The following is a 17,326-nucleotide window of genomic DNA, read 5'->3' on the forward strand; positions in this document are numbered from 1 at the left end:
TGGAAATGTTGAGGCCGCTTTGATTGTGCGGCCCAACAAATCCGACTTCTAAAGAAGGCAAGTCAATCAATGGACACACTTTTGGTGGTTGCACACACGGGCCTGACGGATTAAAGCTCCATGGGTCCCCTAAGCCTGGCCATTCCACTAAAGAAGGAACAGCACCCTCTACTGGTGAAGAAAAGGCTTACAGCACCTGGTATTCCCAGGCGGCCTCCCATCCAAGTACTAACCAGGCCCGACCCTGCTTAGCTTCCGAGATCGGACGAGATCGGGCGTTGTCAGGCTGGTATGGCCGTAAGCCGCAAGCACTGATGCACACAAGCTTTTTATACATGTGCCCTGTGTATGTACACTCTGGGGTGTGAGGGCTTTCTCCTTTCACTTGTCTGGAAATGTTGAGGCCGCTTTGATTGTGCGGCCCAACAAATCCGACTTCTAAAGAAGGCAAGTCAATCAATGGACACACTTTTGGTGGTTGCACACACGGGCCTGACGGATTAAAGCTCCATGGGTCCCCTAAGCCTGGCCATTCCACTAAAGAAGGAACAGCACCCTCTACTGGTGAAGAAAAGGCTTACAGCACCTGGTATTCCCAGGCGGTCTCCCATCCAAGTACTAACCAGGCCCGACCCTGCTTAGCTTCCGAGATCGGGCGCTGTCAGGCTGGTATGGCCGTAAGCCGCAAGCACTGATGCACACAAGCTTTTTATACATGTGCCCTGTGTATGTACACTCTGGGGTGTGAGGGCTTTCTCCTTTCACTTGTCTGGAAATGTTGAGGCCGCTTTGATTGTGCGGCCCAACAAATCCGACTTCTAAAGAAGGCAAGTCAATCAATGGACACACTTTTGGTGGTTGCACACACGGGCCTGACGGATTAAAGCTCCATGGGTCCCCTAAGCCTGGCCATTCCACTAAAGAAGGAACAGCACCCTCTACTGGTGAAAGAGGAGTAGAAAAGGCTTACAGCACCTGGTATTCCCAGGCGGTCTCCCATCCAAGTACTAACCAGGCCCGACCCTGCTTAGCTTCCGAGATCGGACGAGATCGGGCGTTGTCAGGCTGGTATGGCCGTAAGCCGCAAGCACTGATGCACACAAGCTTTTTATACATGTGCCCTGTGTATGTACACTCTGGGCTGTGAGGGCTTTCTTCTTTCACTTGTCTGGAAATGTTGAGGCCGCTTTGATTGTGCGGCCGAACAAATCCGACTTCTAAAGAAGGCAAGTCAATCAATGGACACACTTTTGGTGGTTGCACACACGGGCCTGACGGATTATAGCTCCATGGGTCCCCTAAGCCTGGCCATTCCACTAAAGAAGGAACAGCACCCTCTACTGGTGAAGAAAAGGCTTACAGCACCTGGTATTCCCAGGCGGTCTCCCATCCAAGTACTAACCAGGCCCGACCCTGCTTAGCTTCCGAGATCGGACGAGATCGGGCGTTGTCAGGCTGGTATGGCCGTAAGCCGCAAGCACTGATGCACACAAGCTTTTTATACATGTGCCCTGTGTATGTACACTCTGGGCTGTGAGGGCTTTCTCCTTTCACTTGTCTGGAAATGTTGAGGCCGCTTTGATTGTGCGGCCCAACAAATCCGACTTCTAAAGAAGGCAAGTCAATCAATGGACACACTTTTGGTGGTTGCACATACGGGCCTGACGGATTAAAGCTCCATGGGTCCCCTAAGCCTGGCCATTCCACTAAAGAAGGAACAGCACTCTCTACTGGTGAAAGAGGAGAAGAAAAGGCTTACAGCATCTGGTATTCCCAGGCGGTCTCCCATCCAAGTACTAAACAGGCCCGACCCTGCTTAGCTTCCGAGATCGGACGAGATCGGGCGTTGTCAGGCTGGTATGGCCGTAAGCCGCAAGCACTGATGCACACAAGCTTTTTATACATGTGCCCTGTGTATGTACACTCTGGGCTGTGAGGGCTTTCTCCTTTCACTTGTCTGGAAATGTTGAGGCCGCTTTGATTGTGCGGCCCAACAAATCCGACTTCTAAAGAAGTCAAGTCAATCAATGGACACACTTTTGGTGGTTGCACACACGGGCCTGACGGATTAAAGCTCCATGGGTCCCCTAAGCCTGGCCATTCCACTAAAGAAGGAACAGCACCCTCTACTGGTGAAGAAAAGGCTTACAGCACCTGGTATTCCCAGGCGGTCTCCCATCCAAGTACTAACCAGGCCCGACCCTGCTTAGCTTCCGAGATCGGACGAGATCGGGCGTTGTCAGGCTGGTATGGCCGTAAGCCGCAAGCACTGATGCACACAAGCTTTTTATACATGTGCCCTGTGTATGTACACTCTGGGCTGTGAGGGCTTTCTCCTTTCACTTGTCTGGAAATGTTGAGGCCGCTTTGATTGTGCGGCCCAACAAATCCGACTTCTAAAGAAGGCAAGTCAATCAATGGACACACTTTTGGTGGTTGCACACACGGGCCTGACGGATTAAAGCTCCATGGGTCCCCTAAGCCTGGCCATTCCACTAAAGAAGGAACAGCACCCTCTACTGGTGAAGAAAAGGCTTACAGCACCTGGTATTCCCAGGCGGTCTCCCATCCAAGTACTAACCAGGCCCGACCCTGCTTAGCTTCCGAGATCGGACGAGATCGGGCGTTGTCAGGCTGGTATGGCCGTAAGCCGCAAGCACTGATGCACACAAGCTTTTTATACATGTGCCCTGTGTATGTACACTCTGGGCTGTGAGGGCTTTCTCCTTTCACTTGTCTGGAAATGTTGAGGCCGCTTTGATTGTGCGGCCCAACAAATCCGACTTCTAAAGAAGGCAAGTCAATCAATGGACACACTTTTGGTGGTTGCACACACGGGCCTTACGGATTAAAGCTCCATGGGTCCCCTAAGCCTGGCCATTCCACTAAAGAAGGAACAGCACCCTCTACTGGTGAAGAAAAGGCTTACAGCACCTGGTATTCCCAGGCGGTCTCCCATCCAAGTACTAACCAGGCCCGACCCTGCTTAGCTTCCGAGATCGGGCGCTGTCAGGCTGGTATGGCCGTAAGCCGCAAGCACTGATGCACACAAGCTTTTTATACATGTGCCCTGTGTATGTACACTCTGGGGTGTGAGGGCTTTCTCCTTTCACTTGTCTGGAAATGTTGAGGCCGCTTTGATTGTGCGGCCCAACAAATCCGACTTCTAAAGAAGGCAAGTCAATCAATGGACACACTTTTGGTGGTTGCACACACGGGCCTGACGGATTAAAGCTCCATGGGTCCCCTAAGCCTGGCCATTCCACTAAAGAAGGAACAGCACCCTCTACTGGTGAAGAAAAGGCTTACAGCACCTGGTATTCCCAGGCGGTCTCCCATCCAAGTACTAACCAGGCCCGACCCTGCTTAGCTTCCGAGATCGGACGAGATCGGGCGTTGTCAGGCTGGTATGGCCGTAAGCCGCAAGCACTGATGCACACAAGCTTTTTATACATGTGCCCTGTGTATGTACACTCTGGGGTGTGAGGGCTTTCTCCTTTCACTTGTCTGGAAATGTTGAGGCCGCTTTGATTGTGCGGCCCAACAAATCCGACTTCTAAAGAAGGCAAGTCAATCAATGGACACACTTTTGGTGGTTGCACACACGGGCCTGACGGATTAAAGCTCCATGGGTCCCCTAAGCCTGGCCATTCCACTAAAGAAGGAACAGCACCCTCTACTGGTGAAGAAAAGGCTTACAGCACCTGGTATTCCCAGGCGGTCTCCCATCCAAGTACTAACCAGGCCCGACCCTGCTTAGCTTCCGAGATCGGGCGCTGTCAGGCTGGTATGGCCGTAAGCCGCAAGCACTGATGCACACAAGCTTTTTATACATGTGCCCTGTGTATGTACACTCTGGGGTGTGAGGGCTTTCTCCTTTCACTTGTCTGGAAATGTTGAGGCCGCTTTGATTGTGCGGCCCAACAAATCCGACTTCTAAAGAAGGCAAGTCAATCAATGGACACACTTTTGGTGGTTGCACACACGGGCCTGACGGATTAAAGCTCCATGGGTCCCCTAAGCCTGGCCATTCCACTAAAGAAGGAACAGCACCCTCTACTGGTGAAAGAGGAGAAGAAAAGGCTTACAGCACCTGGTATTCCCAGGCGGTCTCCCATCCAAGTACTAACCAGGCCCGACCCTGCTTAGCTTCCGAGATCGGACGAGATCGGGCGTTGTCAGGCTGGTATGGCCGTAAGCCGCAAGCACTGATGCACACAAGCTTTTTATACATGTGCCCTGTGTATGTACACTCTGGGCTGTGAGGGCTTTCTTCTTTCACTTGTCTGGAAATGTTGAGGCCGCTTTGATTGTGCGGCCGAACAAATCCGACTTCTAAAGAAGGCAAGTCAATCAATGGACACACTTTTGGTGGTTGCACACACGGGCCTGACGGATTATAGCTCCATGGGTCCCCTAAGCCTGGCCATTCCACTAAAGAAGGAACAGCACCCTCTACTGGTGAAGAAAAGGCTTACAGCACCTGGTATTCCCAGGCGGTCTCCCATCCAAGTACTAACCAGGCCCGACCCTGCTTAGCTTCCGAGATCGGACGAGATCGGGCGTTGTCAGGCTGGTATGGCCGTAAGCCGCAAGCACTGATGCACACAAGCTTTTTATACATGTGCCCTGTGTATGTACACTCTGGGCTGTGAGGGCTTTCTCCTTTCACTTGTCTGGAAATGTTGAGGCCGCTTTGATTGTGCGGCCCAACAAATCCGACTTCTAAAGAAGGCAAGTCAATCAATGGACACACTTTTGGTGGTTGCACATACGGGCCTGACGGATTAAAGCTCCATGGGTCCCCTAAGCCTGGCCATTCCACTAAAGAAGGAACAGCACTCTCTACTGGTGAAAGAGGAGAAGAAAAGGCTTACAGCATCTGGTATTCCCAGGCGGTCTCCCATCCAAGTACTAAACAGGCCCGACCCTGCTTAGCTTCCGAGATCGGACGAGATCGGGCGTTGTCAGGCTGGTATGGCCGTAAGCCGCAAGCACTGATGCACACAAGCTTTTTATACATGTGCCCTGTGTATGTACACTCTGGGCTGTGAGGGCTTTCTCCTTTCACTTGTCTGGAAATGTTGAGGCCGCTTTGATTGTGCGGCCCAACAAATCCGACTTCTAAAGAAGTCAAGTCAATCAATGGACACACTTTTGGTGGTTGCACACACGGGCCTGACGGATTAAAGCTCCATGGGTCCCCTAAGCCTGGCCATTCCACTAAAGAAGGAACAGCACCCTCTACTGGTGAAGAAAAGGCTTACAGCACCTGGTATTCCCAGGCGGTCTCCCATCCAAGTACTAACCAGGCCCGACCCTGCTTAGCTTCCGAGATCGGACGAGATCGGGCGTTGTCAGGCTGGTATGGCCGTAAGCCGCAAGCACTGATGCACACAAGCTTTTTATACATGTGCCCTGTGTATGTACACTCTGGGCTGTGAGGGCTTTCTCCTTTCACTTGTCTGGAAATGTTGAGGCCGCTTTGATTGTGCGGCCCAACAAATCCGACTTCTAAAGAAGGCAAGTCAATCAATGGACACACTTTTGGTGGTTGCACACACGGGCCTGACGGATTAAAGCTCCATGGGTCCCCTAAGCCTGGCCATTCCACTAAAGAAGGAACAGCACCCTCTACTGGTGAAGAAAAGGCTTACAGCACCTGGTATTCCCAGGCGGTCTCCCATCCAAGTACTAACCAGGCCCGACCCTGCTTAGCTTCCGAGATCGGACGAGATCGGGCGTTGTCAGGCTGGTATGGCCGTAAGCCGCAAGCACTGATGCACACAAGCTTTTTATACATGTGCCCTGTGTATGTACACTCTGGGGTGTGAGGGCTTTCTCCTTTCACTTGTCTGGAAATGTTGAGGCCGCTTTGATTGTGCGGCCCAACAAATCCGACTTCTAAAGAAGGCAAGTCAATCAATGGACACACTTTTGGTGGTTGCACACACGGGCCTTACGGATTAAAGCTCCATGGGTCCCCTAAGCCTGGCCATTCCACTAAAGAAGGAACAGCACCCTCTACTGGTGAAGAAAAGGCTTACAGCACCTGGTATTCCCAGGCGGTCTCCCATCCAAGTACTAACCAGGCCCGACCCTGCTTAGCTTCCGAGATCGGGCGCTGTCAGGCTGGTATGGCCGTAAGCCGCAAGCACTGATGCACACAAGCTTTTTATACATGTGCCCTGTGTATGTACACTCTGGGGTGTGAGGGCTTTCTCCTTTCACTTGTCTGGAAATGTTGAGGCCGCTTTGATTGTGCGGCCCAACAAATCCGACTTCTAAAGAAGGCAAGTCAATCAATGGACACACTTTTGGTGGTTGCACACACGGGCCTGACGGATTAAAGCTCCATGGGTCCCCTAAGCCTGGCCATTCCACTAAAGAAGGAACAGCACCCTCTACTGGTGAAGAAAAGGCTTACAGCACCTGGTATTCCCAGGCGGTCTCCCATCCAAGTACTAACCAGGCCCGACCCTGCTTAGCTTCCGAGATCGGACGAGATCGGGCGTTGTCAGGCTGGTATGGCCGTAAGCCGCAAGCACTGATGCACACAAGCTTTTTATACATGTGCCCTGTGTATGTACACTCTGGGGTGTGAGGGCTTTCTCCTTTCACTTGTCTGGAAATGTTGAGGCCGCTTTGATTGTGCGGCCCAACAAATCCGACTTCTAAAGAAGGCAAGTCAATCAATGGACACACTTTTGGTGGTTGCACACACGGGCCTGACGGATTAAAGCTCCATGGGTCCCCTAAGCCTGGCCATTCCACTAAAGAAGGAACAGCACCCTCTACTGGTGAAGAAAAGGCTTACAGCACCTGGTATTCCCAGGCGGTCTCCCATCCAAGTACTAACCAGGCCCGACCCTGCTTAGCTTCCGAGACCGGGCGCTGTCAGGCTGGTATGGCCGTAAGCCGCAAGCACTGATGCACACAAGCTTTTTATACATGTGCCCTGTGTATGTACACTCTGGGGTGTGAGGGCTTTCTCCTTTCACTTGTCTGGAAATGTTGAGGCCGCTTTGATTGTGCGGCCCAACAAATCCGACTTCTAAAGAAGGCAAGTCAACCAATGGACACACTTTTGGTGGTTGCACATACGGGCCTGACGGATTAAAGCTCCATGGGTCCCCTAAGCCTGGCCATTCCACTAAAGAAGGAACAGCACCCTCTACTGGTGAAAGAGGAGAAGAAAAGGCTTACAGCACCTGGTATTCCCAGGCGGTCTCCCATCCAAGTACTAACCAGGCCCGACCCTGCTTAGCTTCCGAGATCGGACGAGATCGGGCGTTGTCAGGCTGGTATGGCCGTAAGCCGCAAGCACTGATGCACACAAGCTTTTTATACATGTGCCCTGTGTATGTACACTCTGGGCTGTGAGGGCTTTCTCCTTTCACTTGTCTGGAAATGTTGAGGCCGCTTTGATTGTGCGGCCCAACAAATCCGACTTCTAAAGAAGGCAAGTCAATCAATGGACACACTTTTGGTGGTTGCACACACGGGCCTGACGGATTAAAGCTCCATGGGTCCCCTAAGCCTGGCCATTCCACTAAAGAAGGAACAGCACCCTCTACTGGTGAAGAAAAGGCTTACAGCACCTGGTATTCCCAGGCGGTCTCCCATCCAAGTACTAACCAGGCCCGACCCTGCTTAGCTTCCGAGATCGGACGAGATCGGGCGCTGTCAGGCTGGTATGGCCGTAAGCCGCAAGCACTGATGCACACAAGCTTTTTATACATGTGCCCTGTGTATGTACACTCTGGGGTGTGAGGGCTTTCTCCTTTCACTTGTCTGGAAATGTTGAGGCCGCTTTGATTGTGCGGCCCAACAAATCCGACTTCTAAAGAAGGCAAGTCAATCAATGGACACACTTTTGGTGGTTGCACACACGGGCCTGACGGATTAAAGCTCCATGGGTCCCCTAAGCCTGGCCATTCCACTAAAGAAGGAACAGCACCCTCTACTGGTGAAGAAAAGGCTTACAGCACCTGGTATTCCCAGGCGGTCTCCCATCCAAGTACTAACCAGGCCCAACCCTGCTTAGCTTCCGAGATCGGACGAGATCGGGCGCTGTCAGGCTGGTATGGCCGTAAGCCGCAAGCACTGATGCACACAAGCTTTTTATACATGTGCCCTGTGTATGTACACTCTGGGGTGTGAGGGCTTTCTCCTTTCACTTGTCTGGAAATGTTGAGGCCGCTTTGATTGTGCGGCCCAACAAATCCGACTTCTAAAGAAGGCAAGTCAATCAATGGACACACTTTTGGTGGTTGCACACACGGGCCTGACGGATTAAAGCTCCATGGGTCCCCTAAGCCTGGCCATTCCACTAAAGAAGGAACAGCACCCTCTACTGGTGAAGAAAAGGCTTACAGCACCTGGTATTCCCAGGCGGTCTCCCATCCAAGTACTAACCAGGCCCGACCCTGCTTAGCTTCCGAGATCGGACGAGATCGGGCGCTGTCAGGCTGGTATGGCCGTAAGCCGCAAGCACTGATGCACACAAGCTTTTTATACATGTGCCCTGTGTATGTACACTCTGGGGTGTGAGGGCTTTCTCCTTTCACTTGTCTGGAAATGTTGAGGCCGCTTTGATTGTGCGGCCCAACAAATCCGACTTCTAAAGAAGGCAAGTCAATCAATGGACACACTTTTGGTGGTTGCACACACGGGCCTGACGGATTAAAGCTCCATGGGTCCCCTAAGCCTGGCCATTCCACTAAAGAAGGAACAGCACCCTCTACTGGTGAAAGAGGAGAAGAAAAGGCTTACAGCACCTGGTATTCCCAGGCGGTCTCCCATCCAAGTACTAACCAGGCCCGACCCTGCTTAGCTTCCGAGATCGGACGAGATCGGGCGTTGTCAGGCTGGTATGGCCGTAAGCCGCAAGCACTGATGCACACAAGCTTTTTATACATGTGCCCTGTGTATGTACACTCTGGGCTGTGAGGGCTTTCTCCTTTCACTTGTCTGGAAATGTTGAGGCCGCTTTGATTGTGCGGCCCAACAAATCCGACTTCTAAAGAAGGCAAGTCAATCAATGGACACACTTTTGGTGGTTGCACACACGGGCCTGACGGATTAAAGCTCCATGGGTCCCCTAAGCCTGGCCATTCCACTAAAGAAGGAACAGCACCCTCTACTGGTGAAAGAGGAGAAGAAAAGGCTTACAGCACCTGGTATTCCCAGGCGGTCTCCCATCCAAGTACTAACCAGGCCCGACCCTGCTTAGCTTCCGAGATCAGACGAGATCGGGCGCTGTCAGGCTGGTATGGCCGTAAGCCGCAAGCACTGATGCACACAAGCTTTTTATACATGTGCCCTGTGTATGTACACTCTGGGGTGTGAGGGCTTTCTCCTTTCACTTGTCTGGAAATGTTGAGGCCGCTTTGATTGTGCGGCCCAACAAATCCGACTTCTAAAGAAGGCAAGTCAATCAATGGACACACTTTTGGTGGTTGCACACACGGGCCTGACGGATTAAAGCTCCATGGGTCCCCTAAGCCTGGCCATTCCACTAAAGAAGGAACAGCACCCTCTACTGGTGAAGAAAAGGCTTACAGCACCTGGTATTCCCAGGCGGTCTCCCATCCAAGTACTAACCAGGCCCGACCCTGCTTAGCTTCCGAGATCGGACGAGATCGGGCGTTGTCAGGCTGGTATGGCCGTAAGCCGCAAGCACTGATGCACACAAGCTTTTTATACATGTGCCCTGTGTATGTACACTCTGGGCTGTGAGGGCTTTCTCCTTTCACTTGTCTGGAAATGTTGAGGCCGCTTTGATTGTGCGGCCCAACAAATCCGACTTCTAAAGAAGGCAAGTCAATCAATGGACACACTTTTGGTGGTTGCACACACGGGCCTGACGGATTAAAGCTCCATTGGTCCCCTAAGCCTGGCCATTCCACTAAAGAAGGAACAGCACCCTCTACTGGTGAAGAAAAGGCTTACAGCACCTGGTATTCCCAGGCGGTCTCCCATCCAAGTACTAACCAGGCCCGACCCTGCTTAGCTTCCGAGATCGGACGAGATCGGGCGTTGTCAGGCTGGTATGGCCGTAAGCCGCAAGCACTGATGCACACAAGCTTTTTATACATGTGCCCTGTGTATGTACACTCTGGGCTGTGAGGGCTTTCTCCTTTCACTTGTCTGGAAATGTTGAGGCCGCTTTGATTGTGCGGCCCAACAAATCCGACTTCTAAAGAAGGCAAGTCAATCAATGGACACACTTTTGGTGGTTGCACACACGGGCCTGACGGATTAAAGCTCCATGGGTCCCCTAAGCCTGGCCATTCCACTAAAGAAGGAACAGCACCCTCTACTGGTGAAGAAAAGGCTTACAGCACCTGGTATTCCCAGGCGGTCTCCCATCCAAGTACTAACCAGGCCCGACCCTGCTTAGCTTCCGAGATCGGACGAGATCGGGCGTTGTCAGGCTGGTATGGCCGTAAGCCGCAAGCACTGATGCACACAAGCTTTTTATACATGTGCCCTGTGTATGTACACTCTGGGCTGTGAGGGCTTTCTCCTTTCACTTGTCTGGAAATGTTGAGGCCGCTTTGATTGTGCGGCCCAACAAATCCGACTTCTAAAGAAGGCAAGTCAATCAATGGACACACTTTTGGTGGTTGCACACACGGGCCTGACGGATTAAAGCTCCATGGGTCCCCTAAGCCTGGCCATTCCACTAAAGAAGGAACAGCACCCTCTACTGGTGAAGAAAAGGCTTACAGCACCTGGTATTCCCAGGCGGTCTCCCATCCAAGTACTAACCAGGCCCGACCCTGCTTAGCTTCCGAGATCGGACGAGATCGGGCGTTGTCAGGCTGGTATGGCCGTAAGCCGCAAGCACTGATGCACACAAGCTTTTTATACATGTGCCCTGTGTATGTACACTCTGGGGTGTGAGGGCTTTCTCCTTTCACTTGTCTGGAAATGTTGAGGCCGCTTTGATTGTGCGGCCCAACAAATCCGACTTCTAAAGAAGGCAAGTCAATCAATGGACACACTTTTGGTGGTTGCACACACGGGCCTGACGGATTAAAGCTCCATGGGTCCCCTAAGCCTGGCCATTCCACTAAAGAAGGAACAGCACCCTCTACTGGTGAAGAAAAGGCTTACAGCACCTGGTATTCCCAGGCGGTCTCCCATCCAAGTACTAACCAGGCCCGACCCTGCTTAGCTTCCGAGATCGGGCGTTGTCAGGCTGGTATGGCCGTAAGCCGCAAGCACTGATGCACACAAGCTTTTTATACATGTGCCCTGTGTATGTACACTCTGGGGTGTGAGGGTTTTCTCCTTTCACTTGTCTGGAAATGTTGAGGCCGCTTTGATTGTGCGGCCCAACAAATCCGACTTCTAAAGAAGGCAAGTCAATCAATGGACACACTTTTGGTGGTTGCACACACGGGCCTGACGGATTAAAGCTCCATGGGTCCCCTAAGCCTGGCCATTCCACTAAAGAAGGAACAGCACCCTCTACTGGTGAAAGAGCAGAAGAAAAGGCTTACAGCACCTGGTATTCCCAGGCGGTCTCCCATCCAAGTACTAACCAGGCCCGACCCTGCTTAGCTTCCGAGATCGGACGAGATCGGGCGTTGTCAGGCTGGTATGGCCGTAAGCCGCAAGCACTGATGCACACAAGCTTTTTATACATGTGCCCTGTGTATGTACACTCTGGGCTGTGAGGGCTTTCTCCTTTCACTTGTCTGGAAATGTTGAGGCCGCTTTGATTGTGCGGCCCAACAAATCCGACTTCTAAAGAAGGCAAGTCAATCAATGGACACACTTTTGGTGGTTGCACACACGGGCCTGACGGATTAAAGCTCCATGGGTCCCCTAAGCCTGGCCATTCCACTAAAGAAGGAACAGCACCCTCTACTGGTGAAGAAAAGGCTTACAGCACCTGGTATTCCCAGGCGGTCTCCCATCCAAGTACTAACCAGGCCCGACCCTGCTTAGCTTCCGAGATCGGACGAGATCGGGCGCTGTCAGGCTGGTATGGCCGTAAGCCGCAAGCACTGATGCACACAAGCTTTTTATACATGTGCCCTGTGTATGTACACTCTGGGCTGTGAGGGCTTTCTCCTTTCACTTGTCTGGAAATGTTGAGGCCGCTTTGATTGTGCGGCCCAACAAATCCGACTTCTAAAGAAGGCAAGTCAATCAATGGACACACTTTTGGTGGTTGCACACACGGGCCTGACGGATTAAAGCTCCATGGGTCCCCTAAGCCTGGCCATTCCACTAAAGAAGGAACAGCACCCTCTACTGGTGAAGAAAAGGCTTACAGCACCTGGTATTCCCAGGCGGTCTCCCATCCAAGTACTAACCAGGCCCGACCCTGCTTAGCTTCCGAGATCGGACGAGATCGGGCGTTGTCAGGCTGGTATGGCCGTAAGCCGCAAGCACTGATGCACACAAGCTTTTTATACATGTGCCCTGTGTATGTACACTCTGGGCTGTGAGGGCTTTCTCCTTTCACTTGTCTGGAAATGTTGAGGCCGCTTTGATTGTGCGGCCCAACAAATCCGACTTCTAAAGAAGGCAAGTCAATCAATGGACACACTTTTGGTGGTTGCACATACGGGCCTGACGGATTAAAGCTCCATGGGTCCCCTAAGCCTGGCCATTCCACTAAAAAAGGAACAGCACCCTCTACTGGTGAAAGAGGAGAAGAAAAGGCTTACAGCACCTGGTATTCCCAGGCGGTCTCCCATCCAAGTACTAAACAGGCACGACCCTGCTTAGCTTCCGAGATCGGACGAGATCGGGCGTTGTCAGGCTGGTATGGCCGTAAGCCGCAAGCACTGATGCACACAAGCTTTTTATACATGTGCCCTGTGTATGTACACTCTGGGCTGTGAGGGCTTTCTCCTTTCACTTGTCTGGAAATGTTGAGGCCGCTTTGATTGTGCGGCCCAACAAATCCGACTTCTAAAGAAGGCAAGTCAATCAATGGACACACTTTTGGTGGTTGCACACACGGGCCTGACGGATTAAAGCTCCATGGGTCCCCTAAGCCTGGCCATTCCACTAAAGAAGGAACAGCACCCTCTACTGGTGAAGAAAAGGCTTACAGCACCTGGTATTCCCAGGCGGTCTCCCATCCAAGTACTAACCAGGCCCGACCCTGCTTAGCTTCCGAGATCGGACGAGATCGGGCGTTGTCAGGCTGGTATGGCCGTAAGCCGCAAGCACTGATGCACACAAGCTTTTTATACATGTGCCCTGTGTATGTACACTCTGGGCTGTGAGGGCTTTCTCCTTTCACTTGTCTGGAAATGTTGAGGCCGCTTTGATTGTGCGGCCCAACAAATCCGACTTCTAAAGAAGGCAAGTCAATCAATGGACACACTTTTGGTGGTTGCACACACGGGCCTGACGGATTAAAGCTCCATGGGTCCCCTAAGCCTGGCCATTCCACTAAAGAAGGAACAGCACCCTCTACTGGTGAAAGAGCAGAAGAAAAGGCTTACAGCACCTGGTATTCCCAGGCGGTCTCCCATCCAAGTACTAACCAGGCCCGACCCTGCTTAGCTTCCGAGATCGGACGAGATCGGGCGTTGTCAGGCTGGTATGGCCGTAAGCCGCAAGCACTGATGCACACAAGCTTTTTATACATGTGCCCTGTGTATGTACACTCTGGGCTGTGAGGGCTTTCTCCTTTCACTTGTCTGGAAATGTTGAGGCCGCTTTGATTGTGCGGCCCAACAAATCCGACTTCTAAAGAAGGCAAGTCAATCAATGGACACACTTTTGGTGGTTGCACACACGGGCCTGACGGATTAAAGCTCCATGGGTCCCCTAAGCCTGGCCATTCCACTAAAGAAGGAACAGCACCCTCTACTGGTGAAGAAAAGGCTTACAGCACCTGGTATTCCCAGGCGGTCTCCCATCCAAGTACTAACCAGGCCCGACCCTGCTTAGCTTCCGAGATCGGACGAGATCGGGCGCTGTCAGGCTGGTATGGCCGTAAGCCGCAAGCACTGATGCACACAAGCTTTTTATACATGTGCCCTGTGTATGTACACTCTGGGCTGTGAGGGCTTTCTCCTTTCACTTGTCTGGAAATGTTGAGGCCGCTTTGATTGTGCGGCCCAACAAATCCGACTTCTAAAGAAGGCAAGTCAATCAATGGACACACTTTTGGTGGTTGCACACACGGGCCTGACGGATTAAAGCTCCATGGGTCCCCTAAGCCTGGCCATTCCACTAAAGAAGGAACAGCACCCTCTACTGGTGAAGAAAAGGCTTACAGCACCTGGTATTCCCAGGCGGTCTCCCATCCAAGTACTAACCAGGCCCGACCCTGCTTAGCTTCCGAGATCGGGCGTTGTCAGGCTGGTATGGCCGTAAGCCGCAAGCACTGATGCACACAAGCTTTTTATACATGTGCCCTGTGTATGTACACTCTGGGGTGTGAGGGTTTTCTCCTTTCACTTGTCTGGAAATGTTGAGGCCGCTTTGATTGTGCGGCCCAACAAATCCGACTTCTAAAGAAGGCAAGTCAATCAATGGACACACTTTTGGTGGTTGCACACACGGGCCTGACGGATTAAAGCTCCATGGGTCCCCTAAGCCTGGCCATTCCACTAAAGAAGGAACAGCACCCTCTACTGGTGAAAGAGCAGAAGAAAAGGCTTACAGCACCTGGTATTCCCAGGCGGTCTCCCATCCAAGTACTAACCAGGCCCGACCCTGCTTAGCTTCCGAGATCGGACGAGATCGGGCGTTGTCAGGCTGGTATGGCCGTAAGCCGCAAGCACTGATGCACACAAGCTTTTTATACATGTGCCCTGTGTATGTACACTCTGGGCTGTGAGGGCTTTCTCCTTTCACTTGTCTGGAAATGTTGAGGCCGCTTTGATTGTGCGGCCCAACAAATCCGACTTCTAAAGAAGGCAAGTCAATCAATGGACACACTTTTGGTGGTTGCACACACGGGCCTGACGGATTAAAGCTCCATGGGTCCCCTAAGCCTGGCCATTCCACTAAAGAAGGAACAGCACCCTCTACTGGTGAAGAAAAGGCTTACAGCACCTGGTATTCCCAGGCGGTCTCCCATCCAAGTACTAACCAGGCCCGACCCTGCTTAGCTTCCGAGATCGGACGAGATCGGGCGCTGTCAGGCTGGTATGGCCGTAAGCCGCAAGCACTGATGCACACAAGCTTTTTATACATGTGCCCTGTGTATGTACACTCTGGGCTGTGAGGGCTTTCTCCTTTCACTTGTCTGGAAATGTTGAGGCCGCTTTGATTGTGCGGCCCAACAAATCCGACTTCTAAAGAAGGCAAGTCAATCAATGGACACACTTTTGGTGGTTGCACACACGGGCCTGACGGATTAAAGCTCCATGGGTCCCCTAAGCCTGGCCATTCCACTAAAGAAGGAACAGCACCCTCTACTGGTGAAGAAAAGGCTTACAGCACCTGGTATTCCCAGGCGGTCTCCCATCCAAGTACTAACCAGGCCCGACCCTGCTTAGCTTCCGAGATCGGACGAGATCGGGCGTTGTCAGGCTGGTATGGCCGTAAGCCGCAAGCACTGATGCACACAAGCTTTTTATACATGTGCCCTGTGTATGTACACTCTGGGCTGTGAGGGCTTTCTCCTTTCACTTGTCTGGAAATGTTGAGGCCGCTTTGATTGTGCGGCCCAACAAATCCGACTTCTAAAGAAGGCAAGTCAATCAATGGACACACTTTTGGTGGTTGCACATACGGGCCTGACGGATTAAAGCTCCATGGGTCCCCTAAGCCTGGCCATTACACTAAAAAAGGAACAGCACCCTCTACTGGTGAAAGAGGAGAAGAAAAGGCTTACAGCACCTGGTATTCCCAGGCGGTCTCCCATCCAAGTACTAAACAGGCACGACCCTGCTTAGCTTCCGAGATCGGACGAGATCGGGCGTTGTCAGGCTGGTATGGCCGTAAGCCGCAAGCACTGATGCACACAAGCTTTTTATACATGTGCCCTGTGTATGTACACTCTGGGCTGTGAGGGCTTTCTCCTTTCACTTGTCTGGAAATGTTGAGGCCGCTTTGATTGTGCGGCCCAACAAATCCGACTTCTAAAGAAGGCAAGTCAATCAATGGACACACTTTTGGTGGTTGCACACACGGGCCTGACGGATTAAAGCTCCATGGGTCCCCTAAGCCTGGCCATTCCACTAAAGAAGGAACAGCACCCTCTACTGGTGAAGAAAAGGCTTACAGCACCTGGTATTCCCAGGCGGTCTCCCATCCAAGTACTAACCAGGCCCGACCCTGCTTAGCTTCCGAGATCGGACGAGATCGGGCGTTGTCAGGCTGGTATGGCCGTAAGCCGCAAGCACTGATGCACACAAGCTTTTTATACATGTGCCCTGTGTATGTACACTCTGGGCTGTGAGGGCTTTCTCCTTTCACTTGTCTGGAAATGTTGAGGCCGCTTTGATTGTGCGGCCCAACAAATCCGACTTCTAAAGAAGGCAAGTCAATCAATGGACACACTTTTGGTGGTTGCACACACGGGCCTGACGGATTAAAGCTCCATGGGTCCCCTAAGCCTGGCCATTCCACTAAAGAAGGAACAGCACCCTCTACTGGTGAAAGAGCAGAAGAAAAGGCTTACAGCACCTGGTATTCCCAGGCGGTCTCCCATCCAAGTACTAACCAGGCCCGACCCTGCTTAGCTTCCGAGATCGGACGAGATCGGGCGTTGTCAGGCTGGTATGGCCGTAAGCCGCAAGCACTGATGCACACAAGCTTTTTATACATGTGCCCTGTGTATGTACACTCTGGGCTGTGAGGGCTTTCTCCTTTCACTTGTCTGGAAATGTTGAGGCCGCTTTGATTGTGCGGCCCAACAAATCCGACTTCTAAAGAAGGCAAGTCAATCAATGGACACACTTTTGGTGGTTGCACACACGGGCCTGACGGATTAAAGCTCCATGGGTCCCCTAAGCCTGGCCATTCCACTAAAGAAGGAACAGCACCCTCTACTGGTGAAGAAAAGGCTTACAGCACCTGGTATTCCCAGGCGGTCTCCCATCCAAGTACTAACCAGGCCCGACCCTGCTTAGCTTCCGAGATCGGACGAGATCGGGCGCTGTCAGGCTGGTATGGCCGTAAGCCGCAAGCACTGATGCACACAAGCTTTTTATACATGTGCCCTGTGTATGTACACTCTGGGCTGTGAGGGCTTTCTCCTTTCACTTGTCTGGAAATGTTGAGGCCGCTTTGATTGTGCGGCCCAACAAATCCGACTTCTAAAGAAGGCAAGTCAATCAATGGACACACTTTTGGTGGTTGCACACACGGGCCTGACGGATTAAAGCTC

The 17,326-nt window shown here is 52.1% G+C and overlaps 37 non-coding genes and 7 pseudogenes across 37 annotated transcripts; all 44 read right to left on the reverse strand.

Moving 5' to 3' along the window:
• Nucleotides 1-184: 184 nt before the first annotated feature.
• LOC143336850 (5S ribosomal RNA) lies at nucleotides 185-303 on the reverse strand. The gene has a single exon (XR_013078595.1). It is a non-coding gene; the product is annotated as a 5S ribosomal RNA (ribosomal RNA).
• A 271-nt stretch (nucleotides 304-574) lies between these two features.
• Nucleotides 575-683, reverse strand: LOC143336934 (5S ribosomal RNA; annotated as a pseudogene).
• Nucleotides 684-963: 280 nt separating this feature from the next.
• LOC143337160 (5S ribosomal RNA) lies at nucleotides 964-1,082 on the reverse strand. The gene has a single exon (XR_013078809.1). It is a non-coding gene; the product is annotated as a 5S ribosomal RNA (ribosomal RNA).
• A 271-nt stretch (nucleotides 1,083-1,353) lies between these two features.
• On the reverse strand, nucleotides 1,354-1,472 carry LOC143337161 (5S ribosomal RNA). Its single transcript, XR_013078810.1, has one exon. It is a non-coding gene; the product is annotated as a 5S ribosomal RNA (ribosomal RNA).
• A 280-nt stretch (nucleotides 1,473-1,752) lies between these two features.
• Nucleotides 1,753-1,871, reverse strand: LOC143336891 (5S ribosomal RNA). The gene has a single exon (XR_013078634.1). It is a non-coding gene; the product is annotated as a 5S ribosomal RNA (ribosomal RNA).
• Nucleotides 1,872-2,142: 271 nt separating this feature from the next.
• LOC143337162 (5S ribosomal RNA) lies at nucleotides 2,143-2,261 on the reverse strand. Its single transcript, XR_013078811.1, has one exon. It is a non-coding gene; the product is annotated as a 5S ribosomal RNA (ribosomal RNA).
• A 271-nt stretch (nucleotides 2,262-2,532) lies between these two features.
• On the reverse strand, nucleotides 2,533-2,651 carry LOC143337163 (5S ribosomal RNA). Its single transcript, XR_013078812.1, has one exon. It is a non-coding gene; the product is annotated as a 5S ribosomal RNA (ribosomal RNA).
• Nucleotides 2,652-2,922: 271 nt separating this feature from the next.
• LOC143336935 (5S ribosomal RNA) lies at nucleotides 2,923-3,031 on the reverse strand (annotated as a pseudogene).
• A 271-nt stretch (nucleotides 3,032-3,302) lies between these two features.
• LOC143337164 (5S ribosomal RNA) lies at nucleotides 3,303-3,421 on the reverse strand. The gene has a single exon (XR_013078813.1). It is a non-coding gene; the product is annotated as a 5S ribosomal RNA (ribosomal RNA).
• A 271-nt stretch (nucleotides 3,422-3,692) lies between these two features.
• LOC143336936 (5S ribosomal RNA) lies at nucleotides 3,693-3,801 on the reverse strand (annotated as a pseudogene).
• A 280-nt stretch (nucleotides 3,802-4,081) lies between these two features.
• On the reverse strand, nucleotides 4,082-4,200 carry LOC143337165 (5S ribosomal RNA). The gene has a single exon (XR_013078814.1). It is a non-coding gene; the product is annotated as a 5S ribosomal RNA (ribosomal RNA).
• A 271-nt stretch (nucleotides 4,201-4,471) lies between these two features.
• On the reverse strand, nucleotides 4,472-4,590 carry LOC143337166 (5S ribosomal RNA). Its single transcript, XR_013078815.1, has one exon. It is a non-coding gene; the product is annotated as a 5S ribosomal RNA (ribosomal RNA).
• Nucleotides 4,591-4,870: 280 nt separating this feature from the next.
• LOC143336892 (5S ribosomal RNA) lies at nucleotides 4,871-4,989 on the reverse strand. Its single transcript, XR_013078635.1, has one exon. It is a non-coding gene; the product is annotated as a 5S ribosomal RNA (ribosomal RNA).
• Nucleotides 4,990-5,260: 271 nt separating this feature from the next.
• Nucleotides 5,261-5,379, reverse strand: LOC143337167 (5S ribosomal RNA). Its single transcript, XR_013078816.1, has one exon. It is a non-coding gene; the product is annotated as a 5S ribosomal RNA (ribosomal RNA).
• A 271-nt stretch (nucleotides 5,380-5,650) lies between these two features.
• LOC143337168 (5S ribosomal RNA) lies at nucleotides 5,651-5,769 on the reverse strand. The gene has a single exon (XR_013078817.1). It is a non-coding gene; the product is annotated as a 5S ribosomal RNA (ribosomal RNA).
• Nucleotides 5,770-6,040: 271 nt separating this feature from the next.
• LOC143336937 (5S ribosomal RNA) lies at nucleotides 6,041-6,149 on the reverse strand (annotated as a pseudogene).
• Nucleotides 6,150-6,420: 271 nt separating this feature from the next.
• LOC143337169 (5S ribosomal RNA) lies at nucleotides 6,421-6,539 on the reverse strand. Its single transcript, XR_013078818.1, has one exon. It is a non-coding gene; the product is annotated as a 5S ribosomal RNA (ribosomal RNA).
• Nucleotides 6,540-6,810: 271 nt separating this feature from the next.
• On the reverse strand, nucleotides 6,811-6,919 carry LOC143337018 (5S ribosomal RNA; annotated as a pseudogene).
• A 280-nt stretch (nucleotides 6,920-7,199) lies between these two features.
• Nucleotides 7,200-7,318, reverse strand: LOC143337171 (5S ribosomal RNA). Its single transcript, XR_013078820.1, has one exon. It is a non-coding gene; the product is annotated as a 5S ribosomal RNA (ribosomal RNA).
• Nucleotides 7,319-7,589: 271 nt separating this feature from the next.
• On the reverse strand, nucleotides 7,590-7,708 carry LOC143337451 (5S ribosomal RNA). The gene has a single exon (XR_013079086.1). It is a non-coding gene; the product is annotated as a 5S ribosomal RNA (ribosomal RNA).
• A 271-nt stretch (nucleotides 7,709-7,979) lies between these two features.
• LOC143336806 (5S ribosomal RNA) lies at nucleotides 7,980-8,098 on the reverse strand. The gene has a single exon (XR_013078553.1). It is a non-coding gene; the product is annotated as a 5S ribosomal RNA (ribosomal RNA).
• A 271-nt stretch (nucleotides 8,099-8,369) lies between these two features.
• Nucleotides 8,370-8,488, reverse strand: LOC143337463 (5S ribosomal RNA). The gene has a single exon (XR_013079097.1). It is a non-coding gene; the product is annotated as a 5S ribosomal RNA (ribosomal RNA).
• A 280-nt stretch (nucleotides 8,489-8,768) lies between these two features.
• LOC143337172 (5S ribosomal RNA) lies at nucleotides 8,769-8,887 on the reverse strand. Its single transcript, XR_013078821.1, has one exon. It is a non-coding gene; the product is annotated as a 5S ribosomal RNA (ribosomal RNA).
• A 280-nt stretch (nucleotides 8,888-9,167) lies between these two features.
• On the reverse strand, nucleotides 9,168-9,286 carry LOC143337550 (5S ribosomal RNA). Its single transcript, XR_013079181.1, has one exon. It is a non-coding gene; the product is annotated as a 5S ribosomal RNA (ribosomal RNA).
• Nucleotides 9,287-9,557: 271 nt separating this feature from the next.
• LOC143337173 (5S ribosomal RNA) lies at nucleotides 9,558-9,676 on the reverse strand. Its single transcript, XR_013078822.1, has one exon. It is a non-coding gene; the product is annotated as a 5S ribosomal RNA (ribosomal RNA).
• A 271-nt stretch (nucleotides 9,677-9,947) lies between these two features.
• LOC143337175 (5S ribosomal RNA) lies at nucleotides 9,948-10,066 on the reverse strand. The gene has a single exon (XR_013078823.1). It is a non-coding gene; the product is annotated as a 5S ribosomal RNA (ribosomal RNA).
• A 271-nt stretch (nucleotides 10,067-10,337) lies between these two features.
• LOC143337176 (5S ribosomal RNA) lies at nucleotides 10,338-10,456 on the reverse strand. The gene has a single exon (XR_013078824.1). It is a non-coding gene; the product is annotated as a 5S ribosomal RNA (ribosomal RNA).
• Nucleotides 10,457-10,727: 271 nt separating this feature from the next.
• LOC143337177 (5S ribosomal RNA) lies at nucleotides 10,728-10,846 on the reverse strand. The gene has a single exon (XR_013078825.1). It is a non-coding gene; the product is annotated as a 5S ribosomal RNA (ribosomal RNA).
• A 271-nt stretch (nucleotides 10,847-11,117) lies between these two features.
• LOC143337009 (5S ribosomal RNA) lies at nucleotides 11,118-11,226 on the reverse strand (annotated as a pseudogene).
• Nucleotides 11,227-11,506: 280 nt separating this feature from the next.
• On the reverse strand, nucleotides 11,507-11,625 carry LOC143337178 (5S ribosomal RNA). Its single transcript, XR_013078826.1, has one exon. It is a non-coding gene; the product is annotated as a 5S ribosomal RNA (ribosomal RNA).
• A 271-nt stretch (nucleotides 11,626-11,896) lies between these two features.
• On the reverse strand, nucleotides 11,897-12,015 carry LOC143337474 (5S ribosomal RNA). The gene has a single exon (XR_013079108.1). It is a non-coding gene; the product is annotated as a 5S ribosomal RNA (ribosomal RNA).
• Nucleotides 12,016-12,286: 271 nt separating this feature from the next.
• LOC143337179 (5S ribosomal RNA) lies at nucleotides 12,287-12,405 on the reverse strand. The gene has a single exon (XR_013078827.1). It is a non-coding gene; the product is annotated as a 5S ribosomal RNA (ribosomal RNA).
• A 280-nt stretch (nucleotides 12,406-12,685) lies between these two features.
• Nucleotides 12,686-12,804, reverse strand: LOC143336915 (5S ribosomal RNA). Its single transcript, XR_013078657.1, has one exon. It is a non-coding gene; the product is annotated as a 5S ribosomal RNA (ribosomal RNA).
• A 271-nt stretch (nucleotides 12,805-13,075) lies between these two features.
• On the reverse strand, nucleotides 13,076-13,194 carry LOC143337180 (5S ribosomal RNA). Its single transcript, XR_013078828.1, has one exon. It is a non-coding gene; the product is annotated as a 5S ribosomal RNA (ribosomal RNA).
• A 280-nt stretch (nucleotides 13,195-13,474) lies between these two features.
• LOC143337181 (5S ribosomal RNA) lies at nucleotides 13,475-13,593 on the reverse strand. Its single transcript, XR_013078829.1, has one exon. It is a non-coding gene; the product is annotated as a 5S ribosomal RNA (ribosomal RNA).
• A 271-nt stretch (nucleotides 13,594-13,864) lies between these two features.
• Nucleotides 13,865-13,983, reverse strand: LOC143337487 (5S ribosomal RNA). The gene has a single exon (XR_013079119.1). It is a non-coding gene; the product is annotated as a 5S ribosomal RNA (ribosomal RNA).
• Nucleotides 13,984-14,254: 271 nt separating this feature from the next.
• LOC143337011 (5S ribosomal RNA) lies at nucleotides 14,255-14,363 on the reverse strand (annotated as a pseudogene).
• Nucleotides 14,364-14,643: 280 nt separating this feature from the next.
• Nucleotides 14,644-14,762, reverse strand: LOC143337183 (5S ribosomal RNA). The gene has a single exon (XR_013078831.1). It is a non-coding gene; the product is annotated as a 5S ribosomal RNA (ribosomal RNA).
• A 271-nt stretch (nucleotides 14,763-15,033) lies between these two features.
• Nucleotides 15,034-15,152, reverse strand: LOC143337499 (5S ribosomal RNA). The gene has a single exon (XR_013079131.1). It is a non-coding gene; the product is annotated as a 5S ribosomal RNA (ribosomal RNA).
• Nucleotides 15,153-15,423: 271 nt separating this feature from the next.
• On the reverse strand, nucleotides 15,424-15,542 carry LOC143337184 (5S ribosomal RNA). The gene has a single exon (XR_013078832.1). It is a non-coding gene; the product is annotated as a 5S ribosomal RNA (ribosomal RNA).
• A 280-nt stretch (nucleotides 15,543-15,822) lies between these two features.
• On the reverse strand, nucleotides 15,823-15,941 carry LOC143336916 (5S ribosomal RNA). Its single transcript, XR_013078658.1, has one exon. It is a non-coding gene; the product is annotated as a 5S ribosomal RNA (ribosomal RNA).
• A 271-nt stretch (nucleotides 15,942-16,212) lies between these two features.
• LOC143337185 (5S ribosomal RNA) lies at nucleotides 16,213-16,331 on the reverse strand. The gene has a single exon (XR_013078833.1). It is a non-coding gene; the product is annotated as a 5S ribosomal RNA (ribosomal RNA).
• A 280-nt stretch (nucleotides 16,332-16,611) lies between these two features.
• LOC143337186 (5S ribosomal RNA) lies at nucleotides 16,612-16,730 on the reverse strand. Its single transcript, XR_013078834.1, has one exon. It is a non-coding gene; the product is annotated as a 5S ribosomal RNA (ribosomal RNA).
• A 271-nt stretch (nucleotides 16,731-17,001) lies between these two features.
• On the reverse strand, nucleotides 17,002-17,120 carry LOC143337510 (5S ribosomal RNA). The gene has a single exon (XR_013079142.1). It is a non-coding gene; the product is annotated as a 5S ribosomal RNA (ribosomal RNA).
• Between the last annotated feature and the right edge of the window lie 206 nt (nucleotides 17,121-17,326).

This window comes from Chaetodon auriga, chromosome 18, assembly GCF_051107435.1.
Source record: "Chaetodon auriga isolate fChaAug3 chromosome 18, fChaAug3.hap1, whole genome shotgun sequence".
Lineage (NCBI taxonomy): Eukaryota > Metazoa > Chordata > Actinopteri > Chaetodontiformes > Chaetodontidae > Chaetodon > Chaetodon auriga.